The 23021-nt window shown below is 33.5% G+C and overlaps 1 protein-coding gene across 1 annotated transcript in view; it reads left to right on the plus strand.

Moving 5' to 3' along the window:
- Positions 1-18205: 18205 nt before the first annotated feature.
- Positions 18206-23021, plus strand: part of LOC123557884 (protocadherin beta-15-like) — a 119241-nt gene continuing 114425 nt past the window's right edge. Inside the window, exon 1 of the mRNA XM_045349638.2 lies at positions 18206-18330. The gene's annotated coding sequence lies outside the window, so the exon portion shown is untranslated. The remainder of the gene's footprint in view (positions 18331-23021) is intronic.

The raw sequence follows: 23021 nt of genomic DNA on the forward strand, positions 1-23021 counted from the left end.
ATTTTTGTCAGATTTTAAAGCTTTTAATTCAACAAAATCAAAAGGTGGATTTTGTCCACCAAAATCAAATCCCCCCCCCCCCCCCCCCCCCCCCCCCCCCCCCCCCACCAAGCTGCATCATTAACCATGGGAATTCTTTCTGTGCCAGCAATATATAAATATTCACTGAAAATAAAGTGACCATTTTATAACTAACAACCTGTAGATGAAATATTATGAAGAAAAAAATACAGCATATGAAAATAGCCAGGTGTATTATATGTTCACTATCATTTCTTTATATTGGTGCTGCATGTAAAAACAAGTTTTATACAAATAAGATGACACTAGAAGATTATTGTAAAAGATAAAACAAAAAAAAATTATGATATCGTAAGACCATTAAAACAAATGATATAGCTAGGTATACCTGCTTTGTGGAAAAAGGAACAAAATCTAAAATATACACCACTGTTAATATGATAACACTATTTCTGGAATATTTTCGATTTTGGTAAGTACTTTAATTAACACAAAGATGGAGAGGTTCTGGATCACATGCTATTATATGAGAAAGTTATTTCACTTTACAAAATTGAGCATCGAGTCGAAAGACAAGAGGTGTGAGACAAAACACGTTTTGTGCTTTCTGTTGCATTTTCTTATTACCGGAGCATGTGGCAGATATTATACTGCACTTACATTTAGATATTTTATGTTTCCATAATGAAATGAGTGAAATTTATTATTCTGTCTTTAAATTTTGTGTTCAGAGCTTAGTAATTTTATGTTTGCAAAAAAATGATTTTTTTTCTGTATAATATATAGAAATTTGCCCGAAATATATTTTTTTCATTACCATTTCTCACCATAGTAACAAACATTTTTGATATAAAAAAAATAGAAACCTTTCAGTAATAACCATAATAACACGTATAAGAAACACAACAAAAACACCGACATGGCACAGTTTCTAGTTTTTTGTACAGACAGTGATTCAGGCTAGCATGTTAAGTTTTCACTATTTGTGACCTTGATTTGTCTTTGCTACCATCAATATGATATAAAATTATTTTTTTACAAAAAATTGAAAAATGTTAAAGGTGTGTATTGTGTGTACTAATTAAATTTATGTTTATTTCGGTTATTCAACCCAATGTCCATTATAAGTCCATAGTAGGTGACAAAAAATGATAATCTTTCATCATTTGTACAAATATATCAAGTGTTTTCAAAATAAACAGGACTATCTTAATTTTAATTATGCTCTGTTTGAATTTTAAATTAAGTAAGATAGGATATCAAAGATTATAAATTACTAATCATACAATGTTTTCTTTATGGTGTTACACATCTTATGTATATAGGGAGTTAATTTTTTCTGAACAAAATGCAAATTTAGAAATTGGCGGGTGTTGGAAAAGTTGATGAACTTTATAAAAATGTCAGTTTTTGTCAGAAATGGGCACTTGAGGTGTTTTTATCACCAGTAATCCAAAGAGCAGCAAACCTTTGTTACAATGGTGAGCTAACATTTCTGTTTGAATTACAATTAAGTGCACCTGCCCCTATTCTAATATCAAAGACTGGTTACCTCCCCTTGGCAAACCCTTGAGGCCATGAACCCCACCCACCGACAGTGACTAAAATCATCCAATTATTGGACGCAAATAAGGGAGCACTTGAACGTTCACTTCCTTTACAATGTTTTACTACTCTGTATTGTCCGAGCTGAAGTGCTCTTGTGTTGTAATTTGTGTTTTTTTCGCTCGAGTAAGTCGTAATTAAATAGAATGCAAGCAAGAACATATTGACTGATGCCAAGTTGGTTACTGAAATCCAATTAGCGTGGACTTCGTAAATTTTGCAACGCAGCGTGCATCTGAAATAAATGGATGCATAATGACTTTGCATGGGGTTTGCATTAAAAAGTTATAGAAGATCTTTATAGTATTGTAAATGGCACGCAATCTTGCCAACGGTCGAGTATCTTTTGGCGCAATCAATTGAGCTTTGCAGCTTATTTCATGACTGTTAAGCAATAATCGTTAGAGTAAAATAAATATTTAGCGTAATTGCACGAAATGTGCAGTTTTTGTATGATGTGCACACAAACAACTTTTGTGCGGAAGTTTTTAATTATTTGATAAGTATATAACAGGTTTTATGATTGAAAGATAATAAAACATTTCAACAATGGTGATTTATTCTTTTAAAGAAGGAAAAATCGTTAACGATCACTTATACAATACTGTCAAAGGGATGAAAGGGCTAGTCGTTTATTTTTCTTCTTTTTGACATGCGATTATATCATACTCATTATTGAACTTGGAGACACCTATCATTAAGTTTTTTAACAAAATTGGTTGTTCGTTTTTAATGACTCGGAAAAATTAGTCAAAGAAAATCATCCAATTTGTGTTAAGTGGCAGTAATGAGGTTTTAACATTGGCAGAACAGTTTAAGGACCGAACCCAGCCATGAACAGCAGCTATCTTCTCTTTATTTGTGCATCTGGACCACTTTGAAGTGCGCGATTAATCATCACGAGCTCAAAAACCAAAATTTCAAATGAGCATAATAATTACAGCTGTTAATTTTAAAACAAGATTGCATAAATACTGCAGTTTTTTTCCCTTTTCTGAACTTCTGTCTAAACATTTAGATGAAGAGATAACTTAGTTACTTAACTCTTACCCTGCTAAATTTCTATAATGAACTTGTCCATTTTCCAATTTGGAAAGTACCATTAACTGTTAAAAGGGATGCTTACCAAGAAGGTACTGACTGAATAGCGAACAGTGTAGATCTTGAACAGACTGCATGGACGTGCAGGCTGATCATGATCTACACTGGTCGCAAAGACAGAAACAATTGTGTCCAGCATGCTAAGTGCTAACTAACATGAAGTGAAATAAGTTATTTAAGTTGGTAGAGAGATTTTTGAAGTCTTGATCCATTTATCCTATGTTTGATTCCCAGTTGTAACAAATACCAGTTGTCGCTCAGAGAAATAACTAAAGTATTGTCGTTTTAGTATAAAATAAATTCATCTGGTGTCAGTAACAATTGATTTCATTTCAGTGATGAGTCAAACATATTTCTGAAAGAGAACAATTCACAGATTTCATTTTTTCTGAAGTGAAGGTGAATTGTTGTCGGATATTCTCATGTCTGTCATTTTAGCAGGTATGTTATCATTGAAACTGGATCGCTACCTGACGTGCCGGGATTAACTTGCGCGTGATTGACATACTCAGATACTGTATACGATTGTAACACGTTCATTACTCATGCTTAATTACTCTTTTCTTTTCTTAAATTAAGTGAAAAATGTTCGAATGATGCGTAAACAGGATTCACTGAATTTCAAAAGCTACAAGCTGGTCGATAAACAGTGTCTCGGGTCTTGTGTAAACAACATCAAAATAGGTAATAACGTGGATGACTGGTCAGCTCAGTGGGCAGTAGTTGACAGCCTTGTTTGGACTGGTCGCCATAAATACTTGCGGCTATAAGGTTCAGTGAATGGCTATTCTTTTCACTGACCGCAAGTACATTTTTGCCATTGCTTATGATATAGGACGTGTGATTAAACATTTTTAAGGACAGTATGAGTTCATAAATATTTGTAACAAAGAGAACCAGACAACCTAGTCTTTTGACATATATTAAGAATAACATTGTTTTGATATGACATTGTTTGAAAAATATACGATCCAATCTTTATACAAAAAAAAAAACAATCTGTAAGAGAAGCAAGACTGAACATTTTTAGGACTAAGACTGTGCAAAACAGTTTTAACTGAAATTAAAAAAGATGATGCCAAAGTCCTTGCTTTCTGGTAATATTAAAGATATATTAGACCAAAATTTCATATTTGTAAATATGAACATGCAACTACATAGTTTATGTAAATATAATATCAACATTTTTGTGTGTATTAGCAGTACTATGCATTATGTTTAAAGTAGTACACGCTTAATACATGTACAGCTAAACACAGTATAAATGTTTATTTTCACAAAAAACTGGAAGATTTTTAACAATCCACTTTTAATTATGAATGTAGTTCTACTCACACAATTTATACATTTAGTAAAGTAAAATGCATTCGTGGAGGATTTTCTACATTTGAAGAAAATATCGAAAGATAAAATGTTTTAGTGAAAGATGGGCATTGGATGTCTTTAACCTTTACCCTGCTGAATTTCTAAAATGGACTGGTCCATCATTCAATTTGGGCAACACCATTTATTATTCGAAGGGATGTTTGCTGAAAATTTACTGACTGAACAGCAAACAGTGCAGACCATGATCAGACTGCACAGATGTGCAGGCTGATCTTGGTCTGCACTGGTCGCAAAGGCAGAAATATTCACCACCAGCAGGCTAAAGGTTAAAATACAACATACCTGCCATTTATTTGTGCTTCTAACAGTAAAAATGCTGAATAGGAGAAAGTGACAGTTCTACTGAGTGATATTGCCGGGTGGAGGGAGGGTTTTAAAGAGTATATAAATAATAAACTTTCAAGTTAATTGAAAGCATAACTTTTAAAAGTGTTACAAATTAATCAGTACACAAGAGTGGCTGCCCAGTTAGATAATATGACTACCAATCAAGAGGTAGGAAGTTTGAGCCATAGGCAAGGCAGTGTTTGACCCGTGGGCGAGGCAGTGTTTGATGCATGGGCGAGGCAGTGTTTGATGCACAGGCTTGGCAGTGTTTGATCCACAGGCATCAAAATGTTAAGCCACAGGCAATGCAGTGTTTGATGTACAGATGTAAATGTTGAACCACAGGCAAGGCAGTGTTTGATCCACATGCATGAAAATGATGAGCCACAGGCAAGGCAGTGTTTGATCCATAGGCATGAAAATGATCCATAGACATGTTAATGTTGAGCCACAGGCATGGCAGTGTTTGATCCAAAGACATGTTAATGTTGAGCCACAGGCATGGCAGTGTTTGATCCATAGACATGTTAATGTTGAGCCACAGGCATGACAGTGTTTGATCCATAGACATGTTGATGTTGAGCTACAGTGTTTGATCCACGTGCATGAAAATGTTGACCCACAGGCAAGGCAGTGTTTGATCTATAGACTTGTAAATGTTGAGCCACGGGTATGGCAGTGTTTGATCCACAGGCATGAAAATGTTGAGCCACAGGCAAGGCAGTGTTTGATCAACATGCATGGGAATAAAGAGCCACAGGTAAGGCAGTGTTTGATGTACAGGCAAGACAGTGTTTGATACATGAGAAAGGAAGTGTTTGATCACCTGGCAAGGCAGTGTTTAATTCACAGGTAAGACTATGTTTGATCCGCATGCAAGGAAATGTTTGATCCACAACAATGCAGTGTATAATCACAATATTCTATATACAGGCAAGGAAGTTTTTGATCCAATGGCATGAAAGTGTTTGATTCACAGGCATGAAAGTGTTTGATCCAGAGAAAAGGTGGTGTTCCACAGGTAAGAGTGTTTGATCCACAGGCAAGACAGTGTTTGATCCACAGGCATGCAAGTGATTGATACATAGGCAGGAATGTGTTTAATCCAGTGGCAAGGAATTGTAAGAGACAAGAGATATGAAATTTTGGCAACAGGCAAAACAGTGTTTGATCCACAGACAAAACAGTGTTTGTTTCACAGGCAAGGAAGTGTTTGATTCAGAGGTAAGATCCAAGACTAAGGAAGTGTCTGACCTACAAACAAGGCAATGACTGATCCACAAGCAACAAAGTGTTTGATTCACAGGCAAGACAGATTCATGAGAAAGGCAGTGTTTAAGCCACATTCAAGAAAGTGTTTAATCCATAGGCAAGGCAATTTATAATTAACAGTAAAGGCAATATTTGATCCACAGGCAAGGAAGTACTTTATCTACAGGTAGGGAACCAGTTGATTTACAGGCAAGGAAGTGTTTAATCCACTGGCAAGAAAGTGTTTGATCCAAAGGCATGAAAATGTTTGATCCACAGGCATGAGAGTGTTTAATCTAAAGAAAAGGCATTGATCAGTCCACAGGTAAGGAAGTGTTTGATCCACAGGCATGAAAGTATTTGATCCACAGATAGGAAAGTGTTTAATCCAGAGGCAAGACATATGAAAGTTTGGCCATAGGCAAGGCAGTGTTTGGTCCATAGGTAAAACAGTGTTTGATCTACAGGCAAGGCAGTGATTGATCCACAATGAAGGAAATGTTTGATTAACAGACAAGACAGTGTTTTACCAAAGCAGTGCTTGCAGTGCTTGATCCACAGATGTAAACAGTATTTGTCCACAGGCAAGACAGTGTTTGATTCATGAGCAAGGCAATGTTTGATCCACATCTATGCAGGTTTTTTCATCCCCATGCAAGACAGTGTTTGACCACAGGCAAGGTAGTGTTTGATTCAAGAGCAAGACACTGTTTGATCCATTGGCATTTGATCCATGGGCAAGACTGTTTGATCAACAGAAAAGGCAGTGTTTGATCCACAGGCATAAAAGTGTTCTCAGACAATAAAATATTGAGAGTCATTCATATTTCACTTCTACGATTTATGTTAAGAAGTTTTCAGGTACTTGGGGACTTACATGGAATTCTAGGACTTTGGTCACATTTGCCTGTACAGAAACTAAACATTGTTAGAAAATAATGGATAAGCAATATTTAACAGTCTGTATTAGGAATAAAATCTGGAATAAAGTTATATCTAAAATGCCAATATGTCCTACTATTCTGCTGTTCAAAATGACATGATTTATCAGCGAGTGTTGGGGATAATTTTTTGTCATTAACTCTTTCAGTAGCAAGTGTTCTCTAAATAACTTAAGGTGTTAGTGTCAAGCGGGAGTGCAAAAAATTGACTTTTTGACACATCTTTGTTAAAGACTTGACAGTCAGAAGTGATGGTGGACAATGTTCAATTGACCAAGAGTACCAATCACCCGTGTTTTCTTTAAACTTTGATGAGCAAAATTAATGTTCTTTTCATTTTAAATTGACCGAAACTTGAGTTTTATATTGTTGCCCGCAGATCGTCACATTGCCTCGGATTAATGGTTACTAATGGCCACTGTTGACTGTTGTGGCATTTTAAATGTTTGCAGCATTTCTAAACGTGACCGTTGCTAGAGCTGGTCAGCAGTAAAAGATGGCTGTCATATGCAGATTATGTATTTAATAAAAGATATTTCTTCTGTCACGAAAGATTTATTTGAAGGTCTAGACAGGTAATTATAAGATTTATGAAAAGTTGATACCAGAAATGATAGATACAGAAAATCTCTGCCCTGGTCACCAGCTCTAATACATCCAGAAAATTGCTTTGTCCATTTTCCATCCTATAATCATTTAGATATTGTCTTTTCTATGAACATTTTTACGACCCTTTTGAATATCAGTAATTTTTTGTTTATGGTGTCCTTTTTATGCTACTTCGGTTATGTAATGGCAGACAGTAACCTTACTTAAGTGTTCCTGGATTCTGTTTCAGTAAAACCGGTTCTCCGTAAATTAGTTTGTAAGATAATGATAATTTTGATAAACATGAAAAGTTGTAAAGACCATGATCATCTCTTTATTTCATTTTGGGTTTAATGCCATTTTTCAACAGTATTTCAGTTATGTGATGGTGGTAAGTTAACCTAACCAGTGTTCCTGGATTCTCTACCAGTACTAACCTGTACTCTGCAAATAACTGCAAATTTCTCAACATGAATTGTTGAAGATGAATGTTTTCAGACACAATGTCTTCTTGGCACAAAGAACACATGCCATACCTGTGGATCTAACTCATGAGATCCATAGAATGTGACTGATGTGTTTGATATCAATATTGATCAGAGGACTAGAGGTAAGATAAACAATGGTGGTGTGGCTAGAATAGTGAATACTGAACCGGATGTCACAGGTTCAAACCTTACTTGGATTATAACAAGACATCAGTACTGGATTTTCCCAGGAAGAAGACTTGCAAGTGTCCAAGCTTTCTTCACGTTAGAATATAACGGTATCAAGTGAAATAAAAATTATAATTTTTACAAAAACGTACTGTTTTGAGTGTTGGCTTTTGTTGAAGCATTTGGTACTTCATTTTTAGCAGCTGTAATATTTGAGCAGTGCCATGAGAAAACCAACATAGTGGCTTTGCGACCAGCATGGATCCAGACCAGCCTGCACATCCACACAGTCTGGTCAGGATCCATGCTGTTCGCTTTCAAAGCCTATTGCAATTAGAGAAACCGTTAGCGAACAGCATGGATCCTGATCAGACTGTGCGGATGTGCAGGCTGGTCTGGATCCATGCTGGTCGCAAAGCCACTATGTTGGTTTTCTCATTGTGCTGCTCATTTTATTGCACTTTATTTGCTGTAACATGAAAATCTAAACACTGACAAAAGGGTTCAAAGTGTAACAATTTGTCATCTTTGAACAGAAGCTGGGCACAAATATTTCAAATGTCAGGGCACCTTGCTTGATGTCCAGTATAATTTGACATTAGGCCACATGTCCTGGCTGTGAATGTCAAATTGTTCTCTTTGATCAGCTAACAATATGGCTAATTGTCTGGTTGACCATTATAGGAGGGCATAATTGTATTAACAGTATGATTGACTTTTAATTGTTTTTAACAGCATATAAAGTGAAATACCAGTTACACAAGTGGAAGCAAGTCAATAAAATAAAGAAATTATGAGAGGAAAAGTTCAATATAACATCTGTTATGCATTCTGTAAAATGTTAAAAGTTTTGTTTTAAAGAAATGAATAAACAAAAAAAAAATATGAAGAAAAACGTCTTAAGTTCAAACTTACAAATATAGCACTGAAACCAATCTTGGATTATGTCCCTGTGTGCAAAAAAAGAGAAAAGATGGGCTCACTGTATTGCAGTTGTGTACCCATTATGTAATAGGCATATATATTTGTATTTTGTTATTTCTAAAAGGTACAAAATGATTTTAACAGCATCTGAATTATTGCAAAATATACACTTAATTTATAATACTAATTAATTAAAATGTATGATTTTGGCACTTTGTATTGTAAGTTCTGCCTACTCACCTTTCCCCCCCCACCTCCTCCCAGACTTTAGTATTCTCGCAGAAAGTTAAGAGTAAAACAATTCAGGACTTTTGATGCTTGAACTATGTCTTGCATTTTTCAGTTACTGGGAGAAAATCATATTATAGAAGAATAATGGGGAATTAAAATTTAATTCTTCACGTGTTGAATTTTGTAATACATTTGGGTAGGTTTAAAGTATATAATATTTAGAAATTTTAATGGATTTTTCATTTTTAGTTTCTTAATGGCATTATTTCATGTCTCCTATGATAGATATAGAAAATGATGGAAATAAATCCAAAGAGTATAATATTTCAAGGCTGTTGAATTGTACATTTGTTTAGTTTATTTCTAATCTTATAGTAAGTTCTATGGTGACAGAAGCTTAAAGATTGATTGAACTGCTCTGGAATCTGCTTCCTTGAAACTGCTCCGGAGTCTGCTTCCTTGAAACTGCTCCGGAGTCTGCTTCCTTGAAACTGCTCCAGAGTCTGCTTCCTTGAAACTGCTCCGGAATCTGCTTCCTTAAAAAATTCTGCACATGTGTTGTTTGAGAAGATGCGGTTTGTGAGTCCCAAGTGAAGCTTGAACTCTCAGCCTCCAGGTTGAGTGTGCTAGACCAATGCTTCCTTTATCATATAGTGTGCAACCTACTTTTTTGACCAATCAGAGAAAGTTATTTCTTTAAAAATGTGGCTTCTTATTCCTGAAGACCAATGTGACTGTAGCAATAATTTTCGAAGAACAGCTCTACACACTGAAGAGCATCGACACCACTGACTCTACAATTCTTATTGGTCAGACATAGATTTCGCACTATGTCAGATAGAGTTTATGAAGTGATTTTTTCGAGAAAAAGAAACCTCGGTCGGTCACTCCCTATCGGTTTCCTTTTCACGAAGAATTCACTTCATAAACTCTATCTATAACATATACATTTTTCAGATTATTTAAAGTTACAACTGCTGAAACCATGGCTCAGGTATGGGCTATGTTGCTGTGTACTGACTGCATTGTAATTTTTATTAAAATAGTGTGCAACCTACTTTTTTGACCAATCAGAGCAAGGTATTTTTAAAAAAATGTGGCTTCTTATTCCTGAAGACCAATGTGACTGTAGCAATAATTTTCGAAGAACAGCTCTACACACTGAAGAGCATCGACACAACTGACTCTGCAATTCTGATTGGTCAAATGTAGATTTCACACTTTTTCAGATAGAGTCCATGAAGAGAATTCTTCAAGAAAAAAGAAACCTCGGTCGGTCACTCCCTTTCGGTTTCTTTTTCACGAAGAATTCACTTCATAAAGTCTATCTATAACATGGTGTGCTGATTCACAAATTGTTCAAAACAGCAATATAGAATGACTTAACTAACTTAATAGGTCACAAGATAAAATGCACAAATATGAAAATTAATAGCTGCAATTAATGTGCCTGACTTTTCAGGTCATATAATTATGGTCAAAATTTTTTTAAAAACCATGCTGACCACAGCACATGTTGTGGAGTCCTGAGTGACACTTGGCCCGAGTCATGTGACACGTGTATTTATCAGTGGCCATGGCGTTGTTTATTTCACCCTTAAAGCACAGATTATGACATCATAATTAATTTTTATAGTTGATGAACCAGTCCCAAGTTGGACTTGCCAACAGTCATGGGCATTAAATAGTGCTCCTTTATATTAATCATTGAAACAATTAAGACATAATTATTAATTGTAACGAAGTTCAAAAGGTCGTGTTAGTGTTAGTATTGTTATTACTCATTTTCATGACACAAAATGTCGCTGGTATTTTACTACTGAGAACACACAAATAAAAAAAAAATTAAAACAAAATCAAGAATGATGTAGATGTTCAGGGGTAGAATAGAAGACTCCTTTCCTGGGGGTCAGAGATTTGAACCCATCAGGGTTGGGATATGTTACCAGGGTCTCTGTAGCTAAGGCTTTATAAATATTTCTATAGATTATTAGTGTGCAATTCAGTATGTTTAAAAACCAGCAAAGAAAGTGGGATAGAAGTAATATTTTACATCATATCATTGACAGGATATTCCTAATGAATTTATATCATGGCTTAATCAATAGCTGATTCTTATTTATTTGTTCTGAATAATGTCAATTTTTGGTTACTGTAAATCTAGGGGAGTGAATTACATCTTCTCTTTCACCTGTATTAAAGAGACGACAAAATACTGAAATGTACTGGTTGCAGGGAGGTAACTGAGGGCATACCTATTGGTTAATGTACATTGCAGATAATGTCCAACACACAGTGTAGTAATTTCTAGCTAAAAATATAAGATATTAAAGGAACGCAGTATCACCTCACTACCCTTAGTATAATGTCTTTGCAAAATGAATATTTACTCAAATTTTCTCATAATTGTTTTCTTTAATTTCTAGCTAAATTTAAAAAAAAAAATCACTTCAGAACATCAATTTGAACAAAATTTAGCCAAGTGTTCCAATTTTCCACGCCTTTTCATGATATTGTGCCACGGTAACGTTGTATTATCTGAACTGTCTCTGGGGGCGGGTCTACCAAAGATTAGATATAAATTCTGGCATTTGTTGACTGCCGAGAGACTTTTCTTCTATAATTATGTCTATATAAGTCAGGATTTATGTCAGTTATCAAATAAACATAGGACATAAAATGGGTAGTCGTGGAAAAAAGCAGACAGGTTCCCTGATATTTTATAGGAAAATCTGTTACCATATTTGAAAAACTAAAACTGGATCACTAATTTTCTGTCTGAAACAGTAAATAAGCTTACACTTAGGCATGTCCCTTTTGCATGGCTCTTTGATATTTGGATAGACAACTTAGCACACAAAGGACTTGGCTTTTTGACATATTGGATGGACAAATGAACTCAAAGGACTTGGCTTTTTGACGTTTTGGATGGACGACTTTACACAAAGGATTCTGCAACATAGGTTCTTACGTACTGTGGTGGGAAGAGTCACATGCTTTTATCATCATGTCAGATGTGTGCTGTTTACTGTACATTGTAGTCAGAAACTATGGTATAATCTAAGAACATTTACTAAAGAATATTCCCAAACCCCCATCCCTACATCAGAGTGGAGAAACTTGCAAACTGTACCTCAAAAGCTCAATGCAAGAAAGCATGGAATGTTACAATGTCAAATCTTCATGAAACAAGTGCCAGGGAATGTAGATTGTTCCCAAAATACAAGAGAGTGAAGAAACTTGTAGAGTGTTCCCTAAGTCTCAGTAAATGAATAGACATAAAAATGCTCTCAAAGTGTTTGAGAGTGGAGACAGATATAAAATATCCAAAATGTCAGGAATGAAGTTTGTTCCTAAAATGCCAGAGTGAAGAAACTTAAAGAATGTTCCCAGTGTCAGGCAATGAACAGAAATAAAAGAATATTCCCCAAAAGTTTGATAGTGAAGAAAGGTCCAGAATGTCCCCACAGTACGTGTCAGGAATGAAGAAACATAAGGAATGCCCCTAAAATTGTCAATGAAAGAAAGTCCCCCAAAATGTCAGCGGAGGAATGCTGCCCACGAGTCAATGATAGAAGAAACATAAAAAAGATGTTTTTCAAATTCAAGAGTGAAAAAAACATGCATAGTATTCCTTAAGGAGGTAGGTTACCTTCATATTTGTATGTGCGCATGTCCAACCGGAAGCTAACGTGACGATTTACGACGACGTTTACGATAAACTAAATGTGTTTGTATATTCATTCTTCTGAAAACAAATCATGAACCTGTCTTCGATCTGATGCTTTATGGTTTAATAATTCAGAAATAATGAACAAATTGCCGCAGAAACGCTTCAAAACAATGTTGCCTTAAAATGACGTCACTAACGTCATGACGTTACGTGTCAGTTACCGCGCAAAATTAATAGTTTTTATCTTGAAAGTACGTAATTCTGTGCATTTTTTTAAATTTTAACTATTTTCAAATAACCATAATTTGCTGAAATATTTTTATGAGTCTTTTGCTCTGAATAAAAATCAATATTTTGCTTCTTTTATGTAGTTATATTGAAATGTTATGCGGAATGTAAGAAAATGGATGATTGTAACCAATGTTATTTGGAATATAGTTGGGTGAAAGGTTACTTGTTACGGCCATTTTCAAATAAAAAAATGTAGCAGTTTGATTTGTAATACCTATTTTTCAGGTTCCGTTGATAATTTGTTACTTATATACTAAAACTAAGACCTAATATTGTTCAAATTTCGGTAGAAAAAATGTGGTTTCTTGAATTGAACTGATGTTACCATGGAAACGAAGCCCGTGACCTATGTATCTAAATGTAAAATTCAAAAGCATTGACACTGGTCTATTTAAGAAACACTGCTTCGGCTTTTTATTTTCATTTCAACAATATCCATGAGAATAATGGCAGCATGCTGAACGATTTTTCCATGAAAAATGCCAGACGAGGGGTACTGCTGTAAGTATTCTAAGCTGTGAAATTTGTTCGAATAAATGCAAATAACACTAAAATATAACTTACGTTAGAAATAATATGTTTTATAGCTACATTAACTAGAAAGATAATCTTATTCAATATTTTTTATAAGAAACTACGACAAAAAGCAAGATATAAGCTATTTTAAACATCTCTGTTGCCATGGTTACTTTAAACTTTAAGAAAAATAGGGTACTATGTAAAGTGCTTGGTATTTTGCTAATAATATTGCCCAAATATTCCATGTTGGTCATTAACAGAATGGCACTGAAGCCGTCGAAAACCCCTATTTTTATACATAGTTGTTTAAAAATGAGAGAAAATGCGTTACCATGGAAACACGAGCCCCGCGACATATACATTTTAAGTTTTTATTAGAAAGATAATGTGCATACTAGTAAAATTATCAATTATGCAGACTTCTACGGATATCAGTGAAACTAAAATACACTGAAAAGTGTTAAATATCCGTATTTTCCTTCTTCTTTCAATATGAAATACCTTTGGAGGGTCATGTTCTTCAAACCTGGATAAAAATTGAACTTGAAGGGACAGAGACAAACGAAATTGAGATTGTAGCAGTTAAAACTTCATATTACACGAAATACAAAAATGTGCTGCGGTTCAACTTATTTGAATTTACCCTTGTAACAAGGTAACCTACCTCCTTAAGTGTCAGGTAATAAATTATGAATATTCCCAAAATGTAAAAGAGTTAATTAAAAAACGTGTAGGATGATCCCTTAGGGTAGGAATGAAGTGCAGTAGAATGTACAAGCATCAGACAGCAAGGTTGTAAAAAATCATATGAGCCGTGCCATGAGAAAACCAACATAGTGGGTTTGCGACCAGCATGGATCCAGACCAGCCTGCGCATCTGCGCAGTCTGGTCAGGATCCATGCTCCCCTGTGAGGAATTCAAGAAATAGTTCTTGAACAGTTCTTGAATCTAGTTCTAGAATAGTTCATGAACATTAAATGGCAGTTCTAGAACTTCCAAGTTCTATAACTTTTTCTAGAACTAAACCTAGAACAAATTCTTGAACTCCTATGACAATTTAATTTCTTGAACTATCCAAGAACTAGTTCAAGTATTAATTCTGCAATGATCTTGAACAGTTCAAGAACTTCTAGATATGATTACAGAAGTTCGATATAATTGAGTCCCTTCCTTTGACTATTCAAGAATAAATTCAAGAACAAATTCAAGAACTAATTTAAGAACTCTGTCGAAAATTTCATGAACTGATCTTGGCAGGGACTACAAACAACATTTTTTTGAAACTACATTACTGTTATTTAGCAGACTGACCATCCTATGAAATCTGTCAACTATAGGTCAAAGTGATGTTCAGTTAGTGGCCAGAGATTGTGGTCTGTTTTTAGTCTCAGTCACTGTGATATGACATTTTACACCCGCAACAAATGACATAAGTAAAACAGTAAACTAGAGTGGGATTCAGGGCATAATAAGAAGTAAACAATAGCTGCATAAAATACAAAACATTAAGTTAAACAATGTATAATTTACTTTAATCTCAAGATTTAAATTCAGATCCTTCAGGGTCGTGAACACTTGTGACATTTTAAAAGGATTTTATATTTTTTAAAATGAACAATTAATGACAACACCATAATTACTTATCTGATATTCTTTATACTCGTGTTCCTTTTAAACCATTACTTACTGTAGTTGATAAATATTTCCTGCTTATTTGCTGCACAAACGTCTCAAAAATTGCTGAATCACATGTGCAAAAAATTCCCCAGCATGCAACAAAATAATGGAAACTGATCATGTGACATTATGAATTTAATGTTCAAGAACAGTTCAAGAACTTATTCATTATTGTAAAAGGTAATCATTAAAACCTAAGTTTTTTGTATAATGAATGAACAGTTCAGAAACTCACAATTGGGTTCAAGAACTGGTACTGAACTAGAAAAAGGTTTTGAATTTTAGTACTTTTAATGAACCTGTGTTCAAGAACAATTTTGGTTCTAGACCAGCAGTAACTGTTCAAAAACACTGGTAAAGTTCTGTAAGTTCTTGAACTTTTGCAGTTTTTGAACCAATGTTCAAGAACCATCATTGTTCTAGAACCACAGTCTAAGAACTGTTTTGCTGGTTCAAGAACAGTTCTATAAGTTCTTCAGAAGTTCTTGAATGTTCAAGAATTTGATACTAGTTCTAGAACATTTTTTACAGGGGTTTGTTCGCTTTTATAGCCTATTGGAATTGGAGAAACTGTTAGCGAACAGCATGGATCCTGACCAGACTGCGCAGATGCACAGGCTGGTCTGGATCCATGCTGGTCGCAAACCCACTATGTTGGTTTTCTCATGGCGCGGCTCATATGCAATCTTTCCTAGCAAGTACTTCTAATTTGCGAGTGTGAAAACAAAATTTTCTCTCTCATTTCCCAAAGCGTTTCATCATTTTACAGAGAGATTCCAAAAATTAATTTAAACGTAAAATAAGTATAGGATTGGCTTTTTAAAAACTAGATTATTCTTTCAGTTAATTATTGTACAAGAGGTTGGACTTCACCCTAGAGAAATTGGTTTATATTTGATACTTGCATGGCTTTCATCAGTAAATGTAATATACTTTTCTTCAACACTTTTGTTTCCCGCTGACATTTTGACAGAAGACAAGTGTGTTTGAAGTATTTCATCCTCCGCCACTGATTCATGTGGGTAAGTTGTCAGTTACATGTTGAGAACAAGTTAGTATCGGTGCAGAATCCAGGAACAGTCTGCTTCAAGTTAACTGAATGCCACTAAATATCTGAAATACTGTTGCAAAACAGCATTAATTTTATCCCCATAAAGAGATCTTTAAAGAAACATACTCATTCAAATCAAGTTTGCTGTTATTTTGTTCAGTTGTGTCTGGATCTTGTAGATTAAATTTTCTTCCACATTTGAGAGTTTGTTTTGTTTTGGCATGAGAATGGAAAACATACCTTCTGCAGTACATCTTCTGCTTCAGTAGAGAAATAAAAATGCCTACACCTGTCCATAGCACATTTTGAGTAAAATTTAGTAAATTATGGACTACATTTAGTAAATTATTTTAAGTATGATCCTGGGGAGAAGAGCCTCATGAAATTGCCTTTGCCCTGTTGAATCTGATTTCCAGCATGCATTAAATTGAGCAGCAAAAATTAGCTAGTTTTTGATCTATATGTTTGTACCACTGTGCTTTTTGATGCATTAATAAATCATTTTCTTTGCACCCTTGTCAGTCTTTGTCAATTTTCAAATTAAAATCTAAAGTATCAAAAAAATGGTTACACTCTTTGAATATTTCCTTCCAAGTCATTGATACTCAATTATGTATAGATGATGATGACAATGATTTAGTGGGCATGATATTTGACATATCCCATATCCTGTTTTCTACTATTTTTGTTATTTCTCTGAAGTTGATCTATTGTCCTATTTGTTATGCCCTGAATCTTCCTTCTTTTCTTTGACTGAAACATGATGTTTTTTTGTGAAAAAAAATAGCAATTCATTTCAGACTTGGAACAGTTACTGTAAACGGAAGAAAAGGAAACATACTGGCATGTTTAAGTGCATCACCCACAGATTTTAGAAATGATAGATTTTTAGGCGGGAAAATGATAAAACAGTACATTTTCTCATTTCTATATAAAAAATAAAATGTAACAATTATCTACTTGTTAGAAAACTACATTTTTGCATGCCATTTTCAAAAGATCTTAACAAATTAACAAATATTTACAAACATTAAGCTGTGATATTTCACGATATCAAAGAAAAGTTTTGATGCGCGAGACATGTTCTCACACCTGTTAATTTTGATTGAAATCTTGTCATTCATTGAGATTTCAGCTCATCTTTCTGTTTATTACGCGCACATTTTGTCACTCTTTTGTCTTTATCTTAATAATAAGACGCTACTAATAGATAAACAGACATTAAAAAAGATACAAAATGAAAAACGTGAATAGTCAAAGTCGCAATTTGTCACCGTCAGATGACATTTTTGATGCACTTACAAATTTGGTATAAAGAACTTAACGCCAAGGTCACAAGTTGAGCGTTAATGTATTGTTTCCAAAATGATTCATATCTTATCATGGACATCTGTTTTGGAGTGATTTTGCTCAATGTCGAGGTATTAACGTATTTATTGACACATTTTGACTAGTAAATAAGATAAGATTTTATCGCCAATCTCCGTTACTTCTATACAAGGACTCTTTGAAGAACGTTTTGGATGACTTTAAGTTGGGACCACAAATGGTGTTTCAAAAACAAAGCAGCTATTAGTTCAAAGTTTGATTATTGATGGAAAAAAATCTCAGATTACGTGTTGATGGATTGTGGGTAATTTTCAGTATCGTGTCATAGAAGTCCATTACGACCAAATGAGGTGTGCAGAGTCTTATTTTGTTTATAAATCTCATTTCAAGCATCGCTAAGACACAGGTTCCGCTAATACGGATGACACTACAGGGGAACAAAAGAGGAATTGCTAACCCCAAGTTTAAAATGACAAAAGGTTACAATAAACCCCACCTCTTTTTAGCAATTCTCAATACATGTCAAATCCTCAAAGGAAATGTCCAACTTTTCAACAGCTAAAATGTAAAGTTAACCAGTGTTTTTAGAAAATAAGATTATAACATAATTTTTTCTTTAATTTTTATAACATACTTTGAGCTCCAATGAGCTGTTAAATTTTCATTTTGTTATGTATGATTACAGCTGGAGTACCGAGAAGTTTTCTTTTATTGAGTCCAAGGAACTAAAAAAACGGATTTACAAGCAGAGAATTTGTGTAAGTTCATTTTGGTGCATTTGGTGATGTTTCGTTGTTATCCATGAACATTATATTTCAGTTAAATTATGGAATATTGCATGTAAAAAATATTATTGTTCATAAATATTAACAATTTACATTTTTTTCTGCAGGACGTTTATTATATTTGGTAACTTTCATGATTTTTTAAGGAGATGTAATGGTGCGATAAAAAAAATTAGGGGGATAAATATGTGTGCTGCATGAAATGTTGCATGTTAACGGTTTGGCTTCTGCTATATCTCAGTTCTTTGATTGACATGATTGTGAAATGTTAAGTATGATTTTTATTGTTATATTATTTTTTATGGTTTTATTTGGATTAAGTTGTTATGAAATTATGAAATTTACATCCCATGAAAGACAGAGCTTAAATATCACCTTGTTGTTTTGAGGTATTGTATATAATATTTAATATACAATTAATGAATGAAATTAATTAGTTAAAAAGCTTTTGATGAATTAAATTGTTATATTACAACTGATTTTATTAATTTGTGAGACTTAAAAGATTTATGGTGTAAATATTAATATGTGTTAAACCAGATATTTTTATATTCATTTATTAAAGAGCAGGAAGATAAAATTGTAATGAAGGAGAAAAAAGCAAGGAAAAATGAATGAATGAATGAATGAATGAATGAATGAATGATGGAGTAAGAAAATGAATGAAAAAAAAACAAATGAATAAGTTAAGGAAGAAGAAACAGAAATATAAACAAAATGTGTAAATAAAATTAAGGATGGACTGATTTTAAGAAAACAAAATAAATGAATGAATGAATGAATTACTTGACTCATCCATGTCCAAAAATAAAGTTTAGGTCACAACATATAAAGATTTTCATTTCTTTGTCCTTTAAAGTTTGAAAGGCACAGTTTTAGAAAAAGTACATGTCATCATGTACTGTAAATCGTATTTAACTTCAGGTTATTGGCTTCTTATGTGGAGTATTGTACTTGACTGCCAAAATCAAAAATTAGAATGCTGGAAATCTTTTGGTGATGTTTATCTTTGAGCACTTCATGCAAAATTGTTGTAATTGAATTTATATTCCAATGTACTTTAATTTTGTCTCCCTGGAACACTTAAATTGTAAGAGTTCTACATTTCTTCTTAACTGAAAGCCCGTAAGGACAAAGTAGTTTTACATAAGTACCATCAAACATAAGTATGAAATTCCAGGGATCTGCAACTCCTTTAATATGTTTTGTATGTTTGTTTGTTCAATTTTGACATATCGCTAAAACATACTTCTCGGAAATTACAGAAAATATTGCAACACTTAAAAGTGCTTTATAGTGCTCAGCTGTTAGCTATTGAGAAAATTTGTGTGATCCTGCTTCCGTAATGATATTTTTTTTGTAGCGAAAATATTTACGTAACTTATAACTTATTCGAGCTTGAATGATACAGAGTCTGTTTTATCTTCTGGCGTCAGCGGTGTTTGTTTTTCATCATTTTCCGAAAATTATAATTTTCGCAGATGGCTGGGCTTGTACTATATGGAACACAGACGTTTTCATGAAAAACGTTTCAATGTTATGTGCAGAAGGAAGTTCCTCATTACGTACATACCGTAATTGAATTAGCAAATGCTTTTAAGTAATTCTAAGCTCTCTATAAAGTTTTGTCTGAATCTGCGGAAATAATATTTTTTAATTGACTTAGTTTTGTTTTGAAAGCATATATTTGTTTAGTTTAATTTTATTGACTGCAGATGTTTTCAGTACCCAAACAAACCAAAAAGTAAGTTTGTTTGAATGAATCTAAGGAATTTCCTTGAAGTTAATTAGTTAAAGACATGATCAGTTAAGTGCTAATAATTATAATCCTGCGTAATGTGAATACTGGTAATGTTAATTGACTTCTGTTCTATACATGTACTGCAAAACAATTAAGGTAGTGGACCCGTAATGATGGTTGGCAATTTACATATTCTACGTATGCAGTTTCAGCATTCTCATTCTCTCCGGTCTTTACAGAGAGTTGTGTGCGCTTTCAGCTACATTAACCTACGAAGAATGCAGAATTTCCTAACGGGAGTATGTAATTATATGAAAATCACTAAGTGCCATTGCAGGTCCAATACCTTTATATTTGTGGGGACTGTGAAATGAAATCCAAACTAACAAATAAAATTCCAAGTAAATTTATGTTCAGGAGTTGAAATCCACAAATTAAGATGCCCACAAATGCAGCAGTTTTGACTCAAACAACGAAATTTGATGTTCATGAAATTATATATGATTTCAAAATACAATTAACTGAAATATTGTTATAAAATGGTGTTAAAACCACAGTGAAAAGAGACTTTCAGTTGTGCATCTGTTTTTAAGGTATGTACATAAACTACTGTATTCCAGTAAATTTCATGAAGTTCATTATAATAAGATGACTTAACAGTGTATTTTGATTGACTGATTAGAATTTAACAGGTTTTTTTGTGTAATTTCTTACATATTGACAGTGTTTGTGTCATAATCGTCAAGTTGTCGATAAATTATAATAAAAATATTTTCGACCATATTGTGTTTCATAAAATTGCCGTAAAACTTTTGTACAGTAACAATGGTTATAGGTGCAAAATGATTATAGTGTCAAACGGTAGTTTAACCACCCTTTTTTCAACACTTTCAATGTCAAATTTTCTTAATTGTTATAACTGTTGGTAAAAAAAAAAAAAAGAGAGAGAAAAATCTCATCTTTTTTATAAATGCCACTTTTTGAAAAAATATTCATACTTATATTACATGTATATTCAGGAATATAGTGTAAACCAGAAAAAGGTTCTGTTAAATTAAATCTGAAAGCGACATAGTTCTTGTTTGTTCTTAATTTCTCAGACACTTCTTAGTGTTCAATATCAAATTTGGATGCTGCACTCCACTCTCCTGTCAAAGGTAGGCAACTTCTATTGTTTATCCTGACTCAGTGTAACAGTGGTATAATAATGTTGTTTTCTTCACAATTGTATTCCATCTTTGTCTGTTTTTATCAGGAAAAAATTCCTTGAGCAAAGTTTCAGATTCAATTTTTAAACACTTTTTCACTTTTTCTTTTCAAAGTGTATGTTCCATAAGGATTCACTTCCTGTCAGCCAGTTTTGGAAACAGGAAATGGGGCTGACATTTTTGGTCTCCTTTTGTGAAGAACAAAAACCTCAGAGCTATGGTTCATGACATTCGAGTGTTCTTATTTCAATTTATTTATCTTTATGATTGTCTTCTGCAGTCTTGTTGTTACCTAAATTACCTGTTTATTTAGTCAACTATTCAAACGCAGTCTGTGACATAAGCTACCCAGTAATTACGTTAGGTAATATCCTTCAAAACATGGAGGGTTCAATGTAAATATTGCACCCGTCATAGTGTTGGGGTAGCAATTTATTCGGTAGGGAATAAAATGACTTTTAGCGAGTTGTCAGTCATTTTCTCAGCAGGCATATATAGATTTTATGATCTATTACAAAAATTTATATCTCCATAAACACTGTAATCAGCATTTAACTATAGCGATACATTAATGAAATTTTGGACATCTACTCCACTATAAAAGACAGTTATTTTGCCAGCAACTGTAATTTCTGCTGTAGTTTATTGTGACGATAGGGTTTTTAAAAGATATTAGACTGAGATTTTTGTGTCTGTGCCGGCAAAACATTTTAAGACGTAAAATAATCTTTATGTGGAATTAAATCTATAGGCAAAGACAGTATGTATCTTTCATATATAATATTATAAAATGGTTATTGTCAGTTAATACTTTTATTATAATGCAGAGTATATATCCAGCTAATAATTTTGTATTTTTAAAGAAGTTGAAATGAATTTGAATTACAACACAATGTGCTTATTTATTTAATAATTTGTCATATTTGTTTTATTAAAAATTCATGCAGATTTTTTTTGTACGGTATATGTATTATGTTCTTTGTATATCAGTGATGCACTGTTTTGCCTGAAATTTATTGATTTAGTTTTGTTATTGGAATTTGGAATATATTAATTTTGCCTGACAATACGAAAGCTAGTGGAGACTGTTTTCATAACATATAATTATTTTGAACTTAATGCGGTCTGGCATGTATGTGTATCTGTGCCATTTCTTAAAATTTTGTCAAGTATTTTTAGGGATAAATATTGCAGTAGAAGTAGGCAAAATGCATTCTGAGATAATTTTCTGCTTATTTCTCACATATACTTAGGTATGGCATTTTGATGGGGCTCTCGAAACTCAAGTGGTTCCATGCATTATCGATATATCTCAATATGTGAGAGAGGATACTTTTAGTAGCTCTACCCCTATATAATGACAGTTCATATTTATTTCACTTTACCTTATCTTGATCAACCTTCAACTTCAGCATGGCATGTGAAGCTGTTTCCTTTCACCTAAATGTCATTATGAGGCTGTCATACCTGTATTTAAGATAAGGAAGAAATTACAATGTAACAGTAGTAAATTAAGGAAGAAATTATAATCTAAGTTACTATATCAAAATCAGGACAAAGTTACAATCTGTAATAAAATTAGGAAGAAGTTACCATGTAACTATTAAAATAAGAAAGAAGTTATAATCCAATGGTAGTAGAATTAGGAAAAAAGTTACCATGTAACTGTATGAAAATTAGGAAGAAGTTACAAAGTAACTGTCAAAATAAGGAAG

This window comes from Mercenaria mercenaria, chromosome 5 (assembly GCF_021730395.1).
Source record: "Mercenaria mercenaria strain notata chromosome 5, MADL_Memer_1, whole genome shotgun sequence".
NCBI classification, from domain to species: domain Eukaryota; kingdom Metazoa; phylum Mollusca; class Bivalvia; order Venerida; family Veneridae; genus Mercenaria; species Mercenaria mercenaria.